The sequence below is a fragment of the Cupressus sempervirens genome, chromosome 1, assembly GCF_028749045.1.
Source record: "Cupressus sempervirens isolate cs-2001-9-10 chromosome 1, ASM2874904v1, whole genome shotgun sequence".
In the NCBI taxonomy this organism is placed as follows: domain Eukaryota; kingdom Viridiplantae; phylum Streptophyta; class Pinopsida; order Cupressales; family Cupressaceae; genus Cupressus; species Cupressus sempervirens.
The window spans coordinates 840,998,485-841,017,160 of NC_143118.1; the positions used below are offsets into that span (position 1 = coordinate 840,998,485).

The 18,676-nt window shown below is 35.3% G+C and overlaps 1 pseudogene; it reads right to left on the bottom strand.

Annotated features, from left to right (window-relative positions):
- Positions 1–4,102: 4,102 nt before the first annotated feature.
- Positions 4,103–14,640, bottom strand: LOC149580465 (putative beta-1,3-galactosyltransferase 8; annotated as a pseudogene).
- Between the last annotated feature and the right edge of the window lie 4,036 nt (positions 14,641–18,676).

Sequence of the window (18,676 nt, forward strand, 5' to 3'; positions counted from 1 at the left end):
CTATCTCTCTCCCTCCCTCTCTATTCTTTCTCTCTCCCATCCCCTACTCTCTCTCTCTCTCCCATCCTACTCTCTCTCCCTCTCCCACTCCCTCTCCCACCACTTAGTCTCTCTCTCCCATCCACTACTCTCTCTCTCTCTCTCTCTCTCTCTATATATATATATATATATATATATATATATATATATATATATATATATATATATATATATATATATATATATATATATATATCAAGCTACTCTCTCTCTGCTCTCCCATCACCTAAAATCTCTCTTTTATAGATACACACTCTTGTTCCCCCTCTTTCTCCCCTTTCCCATCCCCTACTCTATAGATCTCTCACACACACTCCCATCCCCCCTCTCTCTCCCCCTCTCCCACTCCCTCTCCCACTGCCTACTATATCTTTCTCTTAATTTCTCTCTCTCCCTCTCTACTCTCTCTCTCCCATCCTCTACTCTCTCCCATCCTTTCACTCTATCTCTTCCATCCTATACTCCCTCTCTACCACCCCTTACTCTCTCTCACACTCTCACACTCTCTCCCATCCCCTACTCTCTCTCTCTCTTTCACAAAGAGACACACACACTCCCCTCCCCCCTCTCTCTTCTCTCTCATCCCCTACTCTCTAGATTTGTCACACACACTCCCATCCCCCCCTCTCTCTCCCCCTCTCCCTACTCTCTCTTACACTCTCTCCCATCCCCTACTCTCTCTCACACTCTTTCCCATCCTTTACTCTTGCTCTCTCCCTCTCCCATTGCCTACTCTCTATCCCTCATCCCCTACTCTCTCTCCCCTCTCCCATCCCCTACTCTCTAGATATGTCACACACACTCCCATCCCCCCTATCTCTCTCACTCTCCCACTCCTTCTCCTACCGCCTACTATTTCTCTCTCCCTCTCTACTCTCTCTCCCATCCCTTACTCTCACACTCTCTCTCCCATCCCCTACTCTCTCTCACACTCTCTCTCTCCCATCCCCTACTCACTCTATCTCTCTCTCCCATCTTGTATGAGCTCTCTCTACCACCACCTACTCTATCTCACACTCTCTCCCATCCCCTACTCTCTCTCTCTCTCTCTCTCTCTCTCTCTCTCTCTCTCTCTCTCTCTCTCTCACACACACACACACACACACATTCCCATTCCCCTTGTCTCCCTCTGCCACTCCCTCTCCCACTGCCTACTCTCTATCCCCCATCCCCTACTCTCTCTCTCCCCTCTCCCATCCCCTACTCTCTAGATTTTACACAAACACTCTCATCCCCCTATCTCTCTCCCTCTCCCACTCTCTCTCCTACAACCTACTCTCTCTCTCTCAAGTTCTCTCTCCCTCTCTACTCTCTCTCTCCCATACCTTACTCTCACTCTCTCTCTCCCATCCCCTACTCTCTCTCACATACTCTCCCATCCCCTATTCTCACTCTCTCTCTCCCATCTCATATGAGCTCTCTCTGCCACCACCTACTCTCTCTCACACTCTCACACTCTCACCATCTTCAAGAAAAATGATGTAACCATCCATTTTCTATTCTAACTATGACTTGGGGATGGATTACTAACATGTATCATATGTAATTATGCATACTAATTCAAGGAATGGTCAGAGGATGTAGATGATTGGTAGGTATAGAGTCTACAACCTTAATCCACGAAAACCTTCTTAAGTGCCTAGTAGCACCCAACCCACTTCAAGATGGAAAACAAGGTTTCCAACCTTTACCCAATGCTAACCTCTATCTCTTTAAGTGGACTCCACTTCTCCAAGGTCTTACCCTCTCCCTAGGGTTCTTAGAAAACTTGGGCCAAAATAAAGCTTTAGGGACACTAGCCCTCAACTAGGCCAAATAGGGAAAATTAGGCAAAATGCTTTTAGGGGTTCAAAAAAAGACTTGTTTTGTTATACTTAGTCCTATCCCACTAGAATTCATCCACTTTTAGGGTTACCACACTACCAATAGACCTATTTCCCAAATCTAGTCCTAGAATGAACACAACCATTGGGAGTCTTCCTCACCATGCCAACAATCCATTCCACCCTTCACCTGGGTCATTAGAGCAAGTTTGAGAGTTTTACACCAATTTCTCTTCAAAACCAAGCTGAATAGGGCCTGCAAGAAAAAATAGTAAACCAAATTTTCTGCCCTTAAAACTTTTCCATATGTAAGAATACACCCCTAAATTTCTTCCCACCAAATGGCATCAAGATCCCACTATTGGATTGCAAGTTAGAGGGCCATAAGTGCAATCTAGTCAATTTACAGGCTTACCCAGACAACCCTCAGTAAAATGGTAATATCTTACACAAATGAATAGATCAAAAACTCCAAGAAAATGAAAATAAAAGATACTTCAAATACCTATCCAATAAAATTTTCCCATTTGCCAATATGTACATGTTCGTACAACAACAAAACACAGGCAAAATGGCAGAATATCAGGTTTTTATTGCTTCAAAAGATATCAAATATGTACAACTGTCACCCACTGAAGAATGTGTGGTCATATCATACATATATTCTTCCATTCCAATAGTTAGAACCACATTTAAAATGGTGGTTGTAATGTACACTTGGTTTTTGAACAAAATTGCAAAGTTGTCACCATTTTTGCAATTTTGCTTTGACAATTTTTGCAATTTTTGATATCTTAACTCCTAGACACCTAAAAATTAACCCAATCACCCTAAAAACCTTTATAAACTTCTAAGAAACATAAAAATCCTTTTTTCCCTAAAAAATCACCTATATTGCTCATTTTTGACCCCTTGGTTCAATTTGGCACTCTGGCTTATAATGGCACCTAGAGTCCAATTGACCTTACATCTTGGACCTTATTATATAATTTTTCAACCTTGTTCCTAATTCACAACTAGGATGAAAACCTATCTATTTTCCTTGGTTCCCTGCACCAATGATCATCCAAGTGGACAAGTTTGGAGTGCTTGGGTGCATGAAAATGCATTAAATTTGATGCCATAGGTATAGCATCAGGAGATCTGCCTAAAGGAGGCCATGGTTTTATGTAAAATAGTAAAATTAATCATCATAAACATGGTTTTGGATCAACTAATAGGTATTGGAAGTGATTTCTTGGTCAAAATTGAAAAGGCCCTAGTTTTTGGCCTTGTTTGTTGAGGGTTTCATAAAAAGCACATAGAGAGTTGATGGGTTAAATCCAATTGAAGAATCCTCAGTTTAAGATCATATTAAGATACTTTACCAAGTTTTATGGTTGGGGGATAATTATTCCATATAGTTCCTTTGTAAATGGAGGGGTTTTTATTCATAAAAAGTGGCCCATAGTGTAACAACAGAGACTTGGTCCAAAAAAACTATACCTCATCTTTTGATATGTTATAGAGAAGCCAAATGGGTATCCTAATATTCAATTTATTTTCTTAATGTTAAGGAAAAATGTGGAGAAAATGCAAGAGGATAGAATTTGAGGGCTAATTGGGGCTTGTAGACCTAGTAGGCTGGGATGATTGGTTTACCTTAGAGATAGGCTCTTGGTATTTGGTAAACTAGTTATTTGGGGTGTATCAAGTTATTAAAAACCATTATATTACTAACAAGTCTTTGGATAAGTCAGTTACCTGATTTGGAAAACTTAAACCTTAAGGTTGCATTCGAAAACCTATATAATTCCAACTTCGACTACATGCAAAATACTTTCTAACACTTCCAATTTGTTAAATGGGTTATCCCCTAGAAATTAAATGCTAGCGACCCTTCCCTAAGCTAGAGATTTATCCCTTAAGTTGCTTATTGCCCTATGGTAAGGTATGGCTTCACTTTTAGGCCAATTAGTGACTCTTCCAAAATTTCCAAAGGACAATGCCAACTTATCACCTTTTCAAATACCTTTTACCTAGTTCTTGAAGACTCAATGAATTATCAATTATCTTCAAATTAAAATATTACACAAATGTAAAAAATGATAGATTTTAAAGATATATATCAACTGTAAACAAAATATAAAATGTCACTAGCTTTTTATGTAGAATTACCCATCTCAAATGAAATCAACAAATACGTTCTACCCAAAAAAAAAACACATGAAATATATACACAAACTATAACATAAAATATACTATTTAGATGAAACCATGAATGATGATAATGTACCTAGATTGACATGTACATCATCATCAACTTTAACACAGAAATTAGTGTCCCATTTAGCAAGTGTTGTAGAGAAGTAGATCTTGGTCTTTGTTGAGAGCTGATGGTAGCCTTCAACATATTTGAGTCTAAGGAAGTCATTATGCTCTGCATCTTCTTCTTCAATTGCATGCTCCAAAATGCCACCTGGTGTAGCATTGTGCCCAATCACAAACCTTATCACTATCCCCTTCTTCTCCTCCAACTTCTTTAGCTTTTCCCCTGCCATTCTCATTTCTCATTTCCCATTTTATTCATGGGCTTCAAAAAAGATAGTAATATTCAAATTTTAAAACTTACAATTGTTACAAGTGTTTTAATTGAGTATAGTTGTTGACCTTATGGCATCCAAGTGTGTCAGAAAAAATCACGTCATTTTCTATTGCTAAAAGCAGTGTTGATTCCCACCACAACAAATGCTTTTTTGGCAAAAGATTTATTTTCTTTCTCCACTCCATTCATCTTCATTCCACTTGCAACTCTTGCTCCTCCTAATTCCATTTCTAGTGAAGATATTGTTTTGTCTAATGACCTGCATCACTCATGCCCCTTTATATTCTTCAAATGAATCTTAAAACTATCCATTACAATACCACTTATCCCAATAGATTCATCTAATTTAAACTTCTCATACATTTTATATATCTTAGATGATAACACATCAAAAATCAATCTAGCATTATAAGATGGGGTTTATAAGATTATGATTCAAAAATAAATTTGGTAAAAGATAAAAGCATGTTAGTCATAATATCATTATTGGTAACAATGTTCACAATGCAAAGAATTATTTGTTTGAGCTTCTAGCAATGATCAAGCAACTTACTAAATGGATTGATGAGTCTTGGAAACTTCTTCCATTATATCCTTTTTTTTGCCAGTTTCAAGTTTCTGATTACATGCACACAATCATGACTTTAAATCAAAAAGCATTCACATGCTAATAATTTTCATATTCTTTCATTACATTTTGATCTAAACAAAAAATTCTAAACTTTCACTTATTCAAATGACTAATCTAAAAATGGGTCCTATTAAAGAATTTAATATAGATTCAAATAATGTATCTATGTATTCTAAACAAATCAAAACATAAAATCTATGATTTAAACTTATCTCATCACTTACACATAACAAGAATACCCACATTGTCTTGTGGATAGTCTTGGGGGAGAGGTTGCAACATTGTATTTGGATCCAATTGATCACTCTTTCTCTCTCTCCGTCTCTCCCTATTCAATCTAATGAACCAACTAGATTTGCTCTACATTTTAATGTCTCAGGTATTGCCTCGTGGTCTAACTCGCAAACTTTCCAAAGAATCTTATTATGTGGTTTTCTACCATATTTTATTAAGTGGAAATTTGATGCAACAACAAGGTTTGAATAATGAAGAATCTTCCCCTCTATTTTCCAATTCTTGAATAACCACAAGTTAGGGTTCTTCATAGAATATCGTCTAAGCCATGTGCCAATTACAACCATCGCATTGATATGGTACTCTAAACCTTCACCATCTATAACTGAGTGATCTAATTTTTGTTTGGCTTGGACACAACAACACAAATAATAATTTTTCCCTTCTTCATTGTCTTCAGGTGTGATAATAGCAAAAACATGGCTTGTAGTGACAAATGTACAAAATGCGGTCATTAATTTAGAAAATAGTTAGGTAAAAGTTGTAAAGTTACATATTGAAATTATAAAGATATATAAATACATATATTACTAGGTTGCACTAGATTATACAAGTGGTTAAAGTCAATAGACGAATCCATCTCTACCATTTCTAATACTTGTGGGGGACGATAAGTGTCAATTGGATCCACAACTCGTATATCCCATTTGTCCACCCATTCAGTTGACTCAAAGTCATTACAATTTTCCTTTGCACATGATGGTTAATAGCATGCCATTTTTCGTGTGTGGATACTCCATGAACCTGCATCAAAGTTTCTAAAAGATTGCAACTCACTAAATCCTATTCATGTGCAACAATCCTCATATGGTGCAATGTTAGTATTATCTATCAACCAAAAAAATCTACAAACTGTAGACTCACCTTCCTTACCTAGACCTATTGTAGTGTTACACCACTAGATGATGTATTTTTCATCTATCAATATTGCTCCATCTTTGTATTTTAGTTCTTCATGAGCTAAGGCTCTTTTGATGCATTTTTTTGTACCATCGTGCTCTCTATTTCCATGACTAGCCCTTGTGAAATTCCACATTTATTGAATACTACACAACTTGTGCATCCTAGTCAACCAATAGAACATTTGTGCATTCTTGAATTGAGATGTGCAATTGTCTGACCAAATAATGTGCTGACGATATGTTATGCCCCTGTTAGCCAAATCTTCAAAAAATAGTTGAAAACAACTATGTACAAACTTTGTAGAATGTGATTGATCATCACTGGTATAAAAATGGTATTCTGTCAAAATCTTTCTATTATCCTCTATACTTGTAGGTGAATGCATGAATGTTATATGAACAAATATGGAAACTTGTTGAGAAGTATAATACTTTGCTTGCCCCTAATTTTTTGGTTATAGTGTGTAGTTCTTTGCGAAGTCTACAACTGAAACAATGATATTCAATGGAAATGTATCCTTGCACAACTTGAATTACAAATCTATCCATCGAGCTCTATGCGTATTCCTTGCATACTCGTAAATGATCTTTTCACAAAAAATCTTCATGAACTCATACACTAGAATATTTTCAATGACTAAATCACATCTTTTACCCTATTTTCCATCTTTTATAGCATATATTATTGTCTTAAATTTTTCCTAATCTACTATTTCATTTCCAATTGCATGTGTACTATCCATATGTTCACAAGTTGATAAAGTTTCAAAGAACCACAAAATAAGCATGTACCATCCAAACATGATGTCTTGTAAAATTGTTGGTTGTCCCCTATTTCATATAAAATGTTGGATATGAATTCCCTTGAAGATCTTGGTGGCTCATTCATGTCACAATCCTACAAAACAAACTCAAAATGCAAAAACACACATATATGCTTTAAAATATCAAAATGGTTAGAAAATTCAATGTGTATCCTACAACAACAAGTTGTGCATGTGTGATTTATCTTCACATAGAAAGGTTTACCTATCTCAAAAAATCTTTGACTTATTCAAATTTGAGGATACATACCAATAATTTTTGCAAAAGAATGTGTTTGAGTTGAGTACAAAAAATGTTTCGCATGTGGTTCACAATTTTGGCTACTAATCCTCCTTACAAAATCTCTTTGATTAGGGGAAACACGTGTGTTATTTTTTCAAAAATCTTTGATCAATGATTTCAAAGCTTCACTAATTTCTTTATCCTTTTGTGGTAGTCTACCGCTAAATGTCCATAACTCATTTTTTGTTGGATCTTCCAATCTCTCACACCTTAGCATGGCTCTCCTTAGAGTACCTCTACCAATTTTCAATTTTTTTCTTGTCTTTCTCATGAGTCGAGCTTTCTTCATTTGGGTAGTTACTATTGTAAAGGTAAATACTCTTCTTATGATATTACTATCTTTGGTGTGTGATTTAGAACCCACTTTTTCATAAGCACTCATTAGATTCCTTACAAATTTTTTTTCATTTGAATCATCCATCATTCTTAGCCCAAGAATCTTCATGATAGGCCTAAATTTTAAATTCCTCATCATTTCAACAAATAATTTGCATTGACCTATAATATTTAATTCTTCAAAGAATAATCTGTACATATGATTAACTTTTTTTTGACAAGTACACTTGCTAATCTTGTTAGACATTGATTTCAAAATGTTAGTATCAATATCAATCAAATATTTTGTTCTTCTAAAATGAATTCTAGAAGGTGTTATAATCTCTTTCATTCCCTCAACATTTTGATCATCAACATAAGGTTGAGTGTTTTGCATACCTTGAATCGAAGATGATGTGCCTTGGCAATAAGATGCAAAAGATGGAATATCACCTACTTGATATGTTGATGTTGTGCCTTCAACATGACATGATAGAGTGTGTACATTGTCAAATCTAAAAATTAGTGTCTCTTCAATATGAGAGGATGATATGACTCCAACATTGGAAGATGGTGTAGCTTCACAATTCAATTGTCTTCTTCAGTGTAACGGTCTCATTCGTTCTCTTTGTCTTTCCAATTCTTGATCTTTGCTTTTTTGTATTGGTGGTCCTTGTTCCTCTTTGCAAGTCAATTTTTCATTATTTCTTTGAAATTTTCTTTGTTCACATAATAGTTTCATTTTATCTCTTTTAATTGCCAAATCTCTCTCCCTCTCTTCATTTGTTTGAGTTTTTGGTTTCTTCCTTGGCATTATGATGATTTCTACATGTCAAATTATTCAAACATCTAAATTACTTATAATCTATAAATTACAAATAATTCAAATACATATGAAAATTATAATTATTTCAATGAATACACAATATATATTAAACAACTTGTCAAATTTCTAACCGTTTTCAAATAACAATTCATTCAAACATACAAATTTCAATGAATTCATTATATATTAAACAACATGTAAAATTATAATCAAATTTGTCTCTATATATCAACAAAAAATATTTAAAAAGGACTACACTAACCTTTTCTATAGAAAGAATATTCAAAAAACCTTCAAATGGCATATCCAATGATTGAATTTGGTGTTTACTAGCTTCAAAAGTCTTCAAATAGTGTTTGCTAACTTCCAATAGCTTGAAACCTATGTTTTATGTTGGAACAATAGAATGCACAACAAAAAAAAAATAGAATATGGATAAAAAAGGACCCAAACTTGCTTTGTGACCATGTTTTAAGTGATTTCACATAGTGTGTACGCACTACAGCACATACACACTATAAAGAACATATGCACTATAAAGCATGTATGCACTATAGTGTATATGCACTATGTGAAAATGCATCTCTCCTTATTACACCATCTCCCATCCCCTACTCTCTCTCTCCCTCTCCCTCTCCTACTCCTTCTCCCATTGCTTACTCTCTCTTACTCTCTCTCTCTCCCTTCCCCTACTCTCTCACTCTCTATCCTCTCTTATCCCCTACTCTCTCTCGCTCTCTCTACCCTCTCCTATCCCCTACTCTCTCTCACTCTCTCTCCTCTTCCATACCCTACTCTCTCTCACTCTCCCTCTCCCACCACCTACTCTCTTACCCTCTCTCATCTCGCATCCCCTACTCTCTCTGTCTTACACACTCCCATCCCCTCCTCTCTCTCTTAGGCTACTCTCTCTCCCTTCTTCCATCCCCTACTCTCTCTCTCCCTACTCTCTCCCCCCTCTCTCATCCCCTACTCTCTCTCTCTCCCTACTCTCTCTCCCCTCTCCCATCCCCTACTCTCTCTCTCTTCCTCTCCTTCTCCCACTACCTACTCTCTCTCTCCCATCCACTACTCTCTCTCACACTCCCATCCCCCCTCTCTCTCCCTCTCCCATCACCTACTCTCTCTCCCATCCCCTACTCTCTCTCTCTCTCTCACTCCCATCCCCCCTCTCTCTCCCTCTCCCATCGCCTACTCTCTCTCCCATCCCCTACTCTCTCTCACTCTCCCTCTCCTACTCCCTCTCCCACCGCCTACTCTCTCTCTCACATCCCCTACTCTCTCTCACTCTCTCTCCTCTCCCATCCCCTACTCTCTAGATCTCTCACACACACTCTCATCCCTCCTCTCTCTCCCTCTCCCACTCCCTCTCCCATCGCCTACTATCTCTCTCTCCCTCTCTAATCTCCTTCTCCCATCCCCTACTCTCACTCTCTCTCCCCCATCCCCTACTCTCTCTCACACACTCTCCTATCCCCTACTCTCACTCTCTCTCCCATCCTATTCTCTCTCTACCACCCCCTACTCTCTCTCTCACTCTCTCCCATCCCCTACTCTCTCTCTCGCTTACACACACTTCCATCCCCCCTCTCTCTCCCTCTCCCACCACCTACTCTCTCTCTCCCATCCGCTACTCTCTCTCTCTTGGACTACTCTCTCTCCCTTCTCCCATCCCCTACTCTCTCTCTTTCAAACACACAAACTCCCATCCCCCCTCTCTCGCCTCTCCCATCACATACTCTCTAGATCTCTCACACACACTCCCATCCCACCTCTCTCTCTCTCTCTCTCCCTCTCCCACTCCCTCTCCCACAACTTAGTCACTAAAATAATTAGTAAAAGCATCAGAATTCACACCTAGAATGATCTATAGTGAGGCCAAAAAAACCATAGACCAACACAAAGTAACTAACCCAAGTTCAATAAAATAAACCAAAGAATATTAGAATGCCCATAACTAATAATCTAAAATAATTTAAATAGTGTGAATCATAGAGAAATATAGACAAAGATATTAGCCACCGAAAATGCTAATCAAGAACAAACCAAGAGAAATAGAGGCCCAAAAAAATGTAAAGCCGGTATAAAAAGGCTAATACAAAACTGGCATAAAGCCACAAATAGATAGAAAATATCAAATAATACCAAAACAAAAAAAATCTAGAAAATGTTGATATGATAGATAATTAATCAAATGAATCAATATGTCACAAACAAAACCTTGAGAATTTTAGGGAAAAATAACTGGGAGCCTGATCCAAATGGCATCATAATTACCAACCAAATTGGATCAAAGCATACAAATAGGAATCATTATGAAATTAAATACTCACAATCTGAATATCTCATAGAAACAACAGAGTCTCTAGAAGAATCAATAAACCATAGTGAAAACCAACATTCATCCAAATTTGATTACTAAAATACCCTTTTAATAAGATCACATCGACTATGCATAAATCAAATAGTAAATTAGAGAGACTCAAGCCGAAGATTATAAGACCAAAGCTGTCAATATGAGCCATATATCAATTATTAATATTATCACAATTAACCCATAACAAAATTGAGATTTTAGAGAATTCTCCATAAAACTGTATAAGTAAAAAATTACCCTAACACAGAATAACTACAAATACCCAGATGTAATATAAAATTTAGTACAAAACCATAACAATGTTATCAAATACTAGTGAAAAAGGCCTACCCTAATACCATATCTACCTCGAAAGGTTACTAATACTTATAGATTATCAACTAAGTCTATGAAATCCCTATTTCTAGTAGATCATTATAACATTAGAAATGTCATTAGGATTCTCTACACAAAAATTAGGAGGAACTCAAAATTGAATTTATCCCTACTTGTCTTCTTCATTTTTGGAGTGTAGAACTTTAGGACATCCAAATCTTCAAATAATACCCTGGAATGAATGTAGGCATTGAAAGCATTCAATTAATTGAGAATCCATTCTCTATTCTCCTCTTGTACAATGCCCCTCCAGTGGAGGAGGAAATGGATACTTGCCTCCATTTTAGGCCATTCTCTATAGAAGGCTAAATTTTCCTAAATCACTAAGGATGGATGGCAGAAAGCCACTTCTAACTCTGGCAACCCTGGCAGGAGCTCCATGTATTTCTATGAAAGTGGAATTCTCATCTTTCCATCAATACTATGAGTGGCTTGCTCAAGCCCCTTCCTCCACGTAGGGTTGAAGATACTGTAGGAAAGAAAAATGATAGCATCAAAGTCCACCCTTGCCCTTTCCATACATCCAATAAATGATCCAATTATATTGCTATTAGTTCTCCATGTAAAATTGTAATTGAAGACTCCTTCCCCAATTTCGCTACTAATTGAAATCCTTTCCATGTCGTCCATATGTTTTAAAATCTAACTCCAACATTCAGGCTTGATGTTACCACAAAAATCCATGGTGCAGGATTCAGAAGTATGGAACACATAAACAAATGACTTCATTTGCAATGAACACAAACTAAATAGTGGGCAGATAAAATGACTTTAATGAAAAATATAGGCAATCAAACCCTCGAGAAGTCTAGGCTATCATAAGCTAAAGCAATGATGGCAAAGTATTCCTAATCACGGGATAAGTGCCCTAATTAACATGCCAAAGACCAAGAAACCAAGACATAAAGATAAATAGAAGTAAATGAAGCCACAACATTTAACGATAAAATTAATGAATAATTCCAATAAACATAACATTGACAAAGAAGGCATGTAGAAACATTCACAAAAGAACATCACCCCAACCAAGACTGATCAAAATCATGATAGGTTATAAAGAAAATAAAAACAAAAAAAATAAAATAAACTAAATAGAAGGAGATAAAAAAAGGACCAAGAGGAATAAAATAATATTGAGAAAACACATATTATACATCATTATAAACCTAAAAATTATCCCCATCAACACCTTTATAAGCTAAATGGTCCACATTAGTATTGCCTTCAAGGAAAATATGACAAATTTGAGTACCAATGAACCAGTCTAATAGATTTAGAACTTTGCCTAATTTAGAATTTAGGACTCAATTGGGGGTAACACACTTCCTAAAAACATTTAGGATGATCTAAGAATCACCTTCTATGATAACCCTAGTCAATCCTAACTCATGACATAGTTGTAGACCTTTATCCAAGGCTTCCAATTCAGCTAGATTATTGGAGGTTGATGGAATGGACATAGCTTTCTTTGCTACCCAATTGCTAGTATCATCAAATGATACAACCAATTCCAACCATACCAAGATTACCTCTAGTTGCTCTGTCAAAGTTGAGTTTAAACTGCCCTTTTAGAGGAGGAGCCCATTTACACCTATCCCTAGCCGCATTGCTTTTCTTAAGATATACCAGAGGTAGATTAATTAGGTTGGTCCAATTTTTATTCATGAGACCATCCCAAATAGAGAAAGATCCTTCCTCTTTCATGGAATTTTTGAGATGGGAGTTTTTTACTTCCACAATACTAGCCTCAACTTTTAGTAACAACTCTTCTCATTTTAGTTCAGATCCGCAAAAAATGCATCTATTTCTTTCCTTCTAGATTTCCCATGATAGGATAGGACATATGTTCCACAGCTTATTAAAGACATCCTTAACATGCTTGTGGGTCAAGCTTTAAGAAAACTTATAAAAGATATCAGCAAGGGTGTTGACCACCCCAACTAGAATCTAAGCTATTCCTAATACGCTTGGGAGAATGGACATCTATATAAAAGATGATCCATGTCCTCATTATTTTGTTTACATAGTACACACCAAGATGGACCAAGAATTCCTAAGTTGGATAATCTATTGGCTATCAAGATCCTATTTTGAATTACAAGCCACAAAAAGAAACTTGCGTTGGGAAGATGCACAACATCCCAGTAGAGCTTGAGAGGTATTTCAACATTATCCCAACTTTATGAGTGCATCAAAGCTTTGTATCCATTTTTGAAACTATACCTTTCATCATTTGATGCAGACCAAAAATGTTTGTCTTTTCTTTTTGATTGCTTAATCTTCCTATCTAACAATAAATTATCATAAGCCTTAATTGTCAAAGGGTCTAACCCCAACCCATCCAACAATTTCCAAACCCATAGGTTGGAACCTTCCAAATATATTTTGGTCTTATAATTACAAACTTTAACACCCTAGAGACAGACCAATTTATCTTTGAGAGCCTCATGAAATGGACTAAACATAATCGGAGGATGTCCATCCCAGGAGTCATCCCAGAATAAGGTTTCATCACCTAGACCCACGTCATAGGTGAGAAACTTGCAAACTGAATGATGATAATTAGTCATTAAATTCAAAATTTTAGACCCTCTAGGAAGATTTTTCATTCTAAATATAGACAGAGGATCATTCAGATTAAGATATTTGTTGTAAAATATCTTGGCCCACTTATGGTCTCTTTCTTTGTAAAGATGCCAAATCAATTTTGCACCTAAAGCTTCATTTTTCCATTGAAGATTCGTAATCCCTAATCCCCTCTTATCCTTTGGTCTACGTATACTCTCCCATTTGATAAGGGCCAAATTTTTATTTTCTTCACGATCTTTCCAAAGAAAATTTCTTAGTTTAGCTTCAAATTTCAAGAGAGAACTTTTGGAAAGAGGAAGATAGGATAGAGGGAAGGTAGGAATACTAGAAAGAAAACATATAATTTAGTAGCCTTTCCTGCCTTTGAGAGCCATTTGTCTTTCCAACTTCCGATCCTAGTGTCCAGCTTGTTGAAAGTGTTGAGCCAAACCTTACTAGCTTTTGAACCCTTCTCTAAAGCAATACCCAGGTATTTACAAGAAAAATGACCTTTTTTATAATCTAGAATCTTACAAATCTGATCTTCCATTTCTTTATTAGTATTTAAAAAATAAATTTTTGATTTGAGTTCATTCACTTTTTGACCTAAAGCATCCATATATGATTTAATGATGGCTTTAAACCCCAAAGCCTCTGCCACTGTACTTTTACCAGGCAGAATTGTGTCATCGGCATATTGTTGATTCATGATATTATGTATGTTCCCAGAAATAGTAATACCAAAGATTCTTTGATTATAATAAGCATCTAATATAGCTCTCCCAAAGGCTTCTGCCATTATGATAAAGAGAGAAGTGGATAACAGGTCCCCTCATCTTATGCCCCTATAAATTTTTAAAAAACCTTCATGCATCCCATTGATAAGAATGGAGATTTTAGGAGAAGAAATAAAGTTAAATATAAGGTTAATCCATTGATGAGAAAATCCAAAGTCTTCGAGAACTTTATAGAGGAAATGCCAATCAACCATATCATATGTTTTTTGTATATCCAATTTCATAAACATGCATGTCTCTTTATTTTTTGAAGCAGAATGAATAGTTTCTTGAATTGTAAGAATACCATCCAGAGTAGAACACCTAGGGACAAAACCTGTTTGTTCCTCTGAAATTAACTTTGGAAGGAAAATCTTAAGCCTATTTTCTAGAATCTTGGAAAAGATCTTATAGACAGTGTTACATAGAGTAATAGGCCGGAAGTCCATATATGATTTAACCTAAAGCATCCATATATGATTTAATGATGGCTTTAAACCCCAAAGCCTCTGCCACTATACTTTTACCAAGCATAATTGTGTCATTGGCATATTGTTGATTCATGATATTATGTATGTTCCTAGAAATAGTAATACCAAAGATTATTTAATTATAATAAGCATCTAATATAGCTCTCCCAAAGGCTTCTGCCATTATGATAAAGAGAGAAGTGGATAATAGGTCCCCTCATCTTATGCCCCTATAATTTTTTAAAAAACCTTCATGTATCCCATTGATAAGAATGGAGATTTTAGGAGAAGAAATAAAGTTAAATATAAGGTTAATCCATTGATGAGAAAATCCAAAGTCTTCGAGAACTTTATAGAGGAAATGCAATCAACCATATCATATGCTTTTTGTATATCCAGTTTCATAAACATGCATGTCTCTTTATTTTTTGAAGCAGAATGAATAGTTTCTTGAATTGTAAGAATACCATCCAGAGTAGAACACCTAGGGACAAAACCTATTTGTTCCTCTGAAATTAACTTTGGAAGGAAAATCTTAAGCCTATTTTCTAGAATCTTGGAAAAGATCTTATAGACAGTGTTATTTTTAGGAATCAGAGTAAAAAAAGAATAATTGATTTTTGTTAGTAGATCTCTGCCATTCCTCGAAGCTTCAATGACTTTCCAAAGATCTTCCCCAATAATATCCGAACACTTCTAAAAGAAGAAGGCCTGAAAACCATCAGAACTTGGGGATTTATCTAGGTTCATTTTAAAAACTATCGATTTCAACTCTTCCATAGTAATAGGTTTGTTCAGAGCCTTATTATCCTCGAATGAAATTAATTTTGGGATAAATCTAAGCATCTTCGCTTGTGCTTCTCTATTAGACCTTTTATAATTATTTAATACATTTTGGAAAGTGCTACAAAGGTATTAACAATTTCATTAGGTTTCTCAACTTGTATACCCAAGTCATTTTTGATACTAGTTATTTTATTCTTTGACCTATTATAGAGGGTGGAATTATGAAAAAAAATTGTATTCTGATCTCGTTCATCTAACCATTTTTCTTGTGATTTCTATCTCCAAAAAAAAATCTTCTTTATATAATATGTCCTCCTGTCTAGTGAGAAGTTCTTTTTCTAGCAAAAAAATTTCATTGTCCATACCTTTCTTAATTATTTCTAGATTTAGATTCCTTAATTTATCTTCTATTTCTATTTTTTCTTTAAAGATATTATTAAAGTGATCTTTATTCCATCTTAGGATCCTTTCTTTTAACATTTTCATTTTAGAAATGAAAATAAACATCTTGGAGCCTTCAAACTTGTCTTGCACCCCACATTCTTTAATATTCGTTATAAAATTAGGATCTTGGAACCACATTTTTTCACATTTAAATGGGTTCATAGAAGGTTTTGATGGCTCACTAAATTCAAATTGGACAGGGAAGTGATTAGACCTAGCAATTGGTAAAATGGAAGATTGAAATTTTAAATTATAATCATCTACATCACCTATAATAAAAAACCTATCTAGTTTTTCAGCAACTACATCACCTATGATGAAAAAACCTATCTAGTTTTTCAGCAATGAATGCAAACTCCTTCCTTCTATTATTCATGTGAAATTCCCATTGTTGATTGGAATGTCTATCATATTATGCTTGTCAAACCATACTTTAAAATCCAATGACGATTGTGAGAGGTGTTGGATACCACCTAATTTTTCTTCTAGATTCAGAATAGTATTGAAATCACCTCCAACTAAAAAGGCTTTGTCCTGAAAACTATTAATGAAAGAGCTGATTTCATCCCAGACAACTTTTTTCCCCATTTGGCTAGTCAAACTGTAAACATTAATTAGAATGAACTACAGATTTGATTTTAGACTCTGAACACTAACACTAATTGAGTTGTTACTATATTTTATACAATTAATTGCTACCTTCCTAGAGTTCCAAATTAATCTTAGACCTCTTGATGCACCTATAGAGTCTTGAAAAATGGAGTCCCAAATACCTAGCATCTTATTTAGTTTTAGACCTTTTGCCTTATTTTGCTTTGTTTCCTGAATTAAAATAATTTTTTATTCAAAGGTTTTAAGATTTTTCTTTAGTAATCTTTTTTTTCACTAGGAGCATTTAAGCCCCTAGCATTCCATTTAGTGATCTTCATGACTCCTTTGGAAGGCCCTTCCCCTTCCCATTATTCAATAGCTGGTCTATTTTTTGTTGTTCTCTGCTAAGTCCATCTGCTTCCCTGAGTTCCTTCAATGATTTTCTACCTCTTTTACCTTTCACCTTACCAAAATTTGGGGAGTTTAGACCTTCTTGATTCATCTGAATCCCTAAGTGTTCTAAATCATTTTCTACATTTTTAATAATAGGAATCTTATTGTCCATTTGTCCTTCCAAGTCTTTAGTTTCAAGTTCTCTTATGATTTGGTTGATTATTCTTGACTGATCTCCACCTTCTGAATTTAAACCTTTCTTGTTATCTTTTCCATTCCCTTTATCTTTATGCTCTGTCACTGTTACCTTTTCACTTATCTAAAACTGACCCTTGATGTTATCCTACATTTATATATTTAGAAGATCTCTTCTTAAGTCTTCAACTATATTGTCTGTACCAACTAATTTCAAGATTCTCTGAATTAATTCTCCCTTATGAGTCTCTGTACTATTATCAAAATTTTCAAAGTAGAATACCTAGACTAACTCATCAGTTAGTTGTTCTAGGTTCTCATCTTCTGGTTTTAATGACTATGATATTGGATCCATACTGCTATCCTTATTTTAAAAATGATGTACCTCTTTTGACAGGGAACTATCTATCCTCTTTGTGTTGCTACTCTTATCTATTAGATTACCTTCTAGAGTAAAATGTGAACTTACAGTAGCAGATGAAATCTGCCAAAAATTAGATGTTCTAATAGATACCTCTTTGCTAGGAGTTGTATCTCTGTCTTCTATAGCCCACATCTAACACTGTTCCATATGAATATCTTCCTCTATGCATTTGTGAGATTCATCTCTATCTACACTTGATCTAAAAACTGAGAAATTCTCCAACTTCTCTATATTATCTTTTTCAGGAATCCATGATACCTTGTTTAGATTTGATGTTGATACCTCTTTGTCTAGGACTTCCACACCCATTAGACTTAACTAATTATCTGAAGCTTTATTGAGAGTGGAATTTTTGTCCTATTGTTCATTTTCAATGGGACTTGAAGAATTTAATCCCCTTACATTAGAAGTTGATAGTTCTTGAATCCATTTGGTCTCTATCTCACTGTTTATCATGTCTTTACCTTCATCAGATGACATACACTACCCTGAATAGCTCTTCATGAATTTTTGTTTTTTTTAAGATCTTCATTTAGTTGTTTCATCCTTAATTTGTTTCAATTATGGATACTCTTTGTGATCAGTCACTATGATAGATCTGATTCTTACATTCATTTCTGTGTTATTCTTATTTTTTTCATCATCATTCCTTTCAGTACTACGAAGATCATTTTGGGTCTCATACTTTGATGATGTGATCATATCTGAGGATCTAATTTTTAATCTTTTTCCTTAGACAGAAAGTTTGAAGTGAGA